Consider the following 3594-nt stretch of genomic DNA (forward strand, 5'->3'; position numbering starts at 1 on the left):
CCCTCTCTTAAGGGCTCACAACTTTAAGGGTCAGGGTGGGTCTCCTCATAATCTTCACTCGCGAGCGTAGTCACTTGAGCATCACAGTATGTCTATTCGTCATGCTCATTTTTTAGAGTTGAATTTTCGCTACTCTCTTCCTGTTGGTCTTCTGCTCGTAGCGCGACAAGGCACAACATTAAATGTAACGCCCTGCATTCCCTGACTCGTTTATTCTAAGTTTTAAATTGTGCGTTTGGATTTCTCCCTATTTGGATAATTTAAAATATTGGATCTTCTAATTTCGGAGTTCTAATTTTTGATAAATTGGAATTAAAGTTTAATTTCATAAGTTTAAGATAAATGAAGTTTTCGACCTGTGCACGAGTTTTTTAGTTAAATCTTAAATTCACGGTTTTTAGGATTTTCCTAAATTCTACTTTTTGAATTATTATTCTTGGATTTTAGAGTTTAAGTTAAATATTTTATTTCGGGTCGTTGTAGCTTTTATTTTGATTTCTAAAGTATAATTATTGGGCTTATTGTATTGGATCATTATGTTATTTAGTTGGGCCTCATTTAAGAATGAGAGATTGGGCTTTTAGTTTAAAACAAAAAAGGGTAATTAAAACAAAAAGAAAACCCTAAACCTCCTTCCCTTCTCCGTTTCTTCTTCTTCTTCCCTTATCCACCAGCCGCCGCCCGCCAATCCCACCTCAGCTCCAGCGACAACACTTCGTGGCGGCGCATTGTTCCTCCGACGAGTCCCCGACGACGGCAGCAACATGTTGCAATTAACCCAGACGACGACGTTCCTTGATTCATCAGCGTGACGCGTCTCCTACGAGCGTTTCCATCGTCGAGCGGCGGCACGGCGCGGCTTCGTGTTTTCTTGCCAGCTCCGGCGGTCTCGACGGCGGCTTCCCTTCTCCAGCGCTTTTCATTCTCGACGACGACATCACTACGGCAGCGCAATCAAATCTGACGACAGCTTCTTGTTTGCAGCCAGATTCTACGGGTTCTCGGCGTCTCTCCGATATTCTGCAGCATGGACAGCAGCGGATAACACAATGATCTGCTACTCAAGCGTCTTTCGGTGACAATCTGTGTCGGCAGCTCAAGACCCGCGATGGTTCTCGACGAACAGAGCAGTCCGGCGACGTCCTCCATCTGCAACCAACAGCCAGCATGCGTTAGCTCGAGTCCAGTGATCTCGAGCTCAATTTTGTGACGTATTATTCATTCCGGCGACTTTCGACACTTCCCCACTCTTCTTTGAATTCAAATTAGTGCTACCCACCCATCCGACATTGTTTTGGCATTAACCCACACCATGTCGACCTTAGATTTACAAGCTGCAACGCGTTCACCATCATTCAGTGATGTTCAGTGGGTAACAACCTCCTTGAACACCCTTTTTGATTCAATTTTAGTAGTCGAAACTGAGTAGTAACGTGCTGGATTTGTTTTATGTGCCTAGGTTTCGAGCCAACGCAAAGGCTAGGAGCTTGTAGGCATGTGTAAGTAGCACCAAGGGGCGGGTGTGTGCGTTAATAGGTGTTATTGAGATGGTTTCGTGCTTAACTTTGCTATACTTGTGTATCTCATGTATTTAGAATTTGTTGGGCATCATTTGAGGACTTCTAGTTGTTATCGTTGGGTTGCATTCTTGTTGTTTCTTTTGTTCTTTTCTTTTTATATATTAGGAAAATATTTTGTATCATGATTATTGGATATGCCTTGAAAGTTGCTGCTCGGTATGGTTGGAAGTGATTAAGCTTTGATGTTTGAAAGCATGTTTTGAGATTGAAAATGCACGTGATAGTTTTATGTTATTTAGTTTATGTTTGCTTAGTTGGAAGCTACTGAATTATTTTCTTTGTTCTGTACGATGAAGAGCATGCTGGATAATTGTGTTGTGATTAGATGTGTGAATCGCTTGTCGATGCCTTTGAAAGATTGGTTGGGGTGGTCTGAATAGATGAAACGGACTGGTGGTAGCGGTTTGTTATCCTATATTTTGTCTATAGTGATAACGTAACTAGTTGTTTGGTTGTTCGTAGTCGATATTGTGGGTGACTTGGGAATGATGTGATTGAATCTTAGCAGAGGGCCATGATTGGAATTGGACGCCTATCGAGTAATGAAAAGTGAGTAGACGAGTTTCATGCCATCGCGGACAAATGGGTGAGGTTGTTACGTCACTACTGGGTATCGAGGCTCCGGGTACAAAAGGTTGGAGGTCGATAGGCCAGTCTTGGTAGAGATGAGTGTCGAGGCACTGGGTACAAAAGGTCGGGGGTCAGCACGATGAGTCTATCTGATGATTAGTATTGGGTCTTGACATGGTGGCGGTCAAGGACCAATACGCCTAGTAGACGTCGAGGCCTTGTGTACAAATGGTCAAGGGTCAACGCACAGTTCGAGGCCTTGGGTATGAAGGTCAAAGTCGAATGCCAAGCCTCTATAGAGGAGTGTCGGGCCCTTGAGTACAAAAGGTCAAGGGCCGATACGATTTGAAGAGTTATACTTGGAGGACTAACACAGTGTGATGGATAGAAGTAGCTTGAAGGAGCTAGGTGGGTCTTGTGGTCGAAGATACGTGAGTCTTAATATTTTGGGATGCTTGTATGTGTGTATTGATTAATTGTTATGACCTATTGATGCATGATTTCTAGTTTTCGCATTTTGATGATTGATGAGATTACGAACATGCTTGTTTGGTGTATAGTTAGTGAGGGCTACTAGCGACTTTGTGGTCGGGGTTAGTTTCATTGCATGTGTGGATTAATGAGTGTTAATCATTTCTTGATGCATGGATGCCAGTTTAATACTTTGTAGCGAATTTCGTGTGCTAAACATGTTGTTTTTGTGTAGTTAGAGAGGGCTACTTACAGCGTATTCTTAATACTCACCCCCTCTGAAATTATTGTTTTCAGCTGGAGATCAGGTTCACGGTGATGGTGATGGTGCGGGGGAGACTCGAGAAGAAGGACCATAGTTAACTTCCGTTTAGTTTTAACTTGTCTAAAATAGGTCTTTAGGAGTCTTGATGGTTTAGTTTATTTCTCATGTTTTGAGTATCGACTTGTGTAAAGCTCAGGGGGTTGGTATAATGTTTTAGATGACTTTTCTTTTAAGTATGAACTTCTGTAAAGATTATGTCATTGGTTTCATTGAGACGCTTAGGGAGTATGTTTAATGTTGTTGGATTCACTAACTTTTTAAGATTGAAGCATGGATTAATCGTTTTGGTTTGGTGTTATTATCATAGTGGTACAGTGGAATAGTGGTGGTTTTTATTTACTTAGTTGATTTTTATTAACTTGTAGGGTTATGCTTCTGTTGGATAGGTTGTTTGTCTGTCGTTACTTACTTGTTTTGGCTCTGCTTGACTTAAACGGGAAAGTTAGGTGTTGTTTGTCCATGAAGGACAAGTTGTTTAGTCCATTTGAAAAGTAAAGTGTTCACTGGTTTAACTTGAGCAAATTAAAAGTTGAAATTTCTAGGTTGGTTTAGTTGCCTTTATGCCTTGGAAGGAAGTTTGGAGCACGTAGGTTTAGTAATGTTCCCATGTAAGTTATCAAAATTCGGGGGCGTTACATTAAAAGTTAA

General features: G+C 41.5%; 1 long non-coding RNA gene across 1 annotated transcript; it reads left to right on the forward strand.

Annotated features, from left to right (window-relative positions):
* The first annotated feature begins 604 nt into the window (after window positions 1-604).
* On the forward strand, window positions 605-3244 carry LOC111025269 (uncharacterized). The gene is made up of 3 exons (XR_002603493.2): window positions 605-1372; window positions 1460-1499; window positions 2919-3244. It is a non-coding gene; the product is annotated as an uncharacterized LOC111025269 (long non-coding RNA).
* The last annotated feature ends 350 nt before the right edge of the window (window positions 3245-3594 follow it).

This window comes from Momordica charantia, assembly GCF_013281855.1.
Source record: "Momordica charantia cultivar OHB3-1 chromosome 11 unlocalized genomic scaffold, Mcharantia_2.0 BLBB01000011.1, whole genome shotgun sequence".
Classification (NCBI taxonomy): Eukaryota; Viridiplantae; Streptophyta; class Magnoliopsida; order Cucurbitales; family Cucurbitaceae; genus Momordica; species Momordica charantia.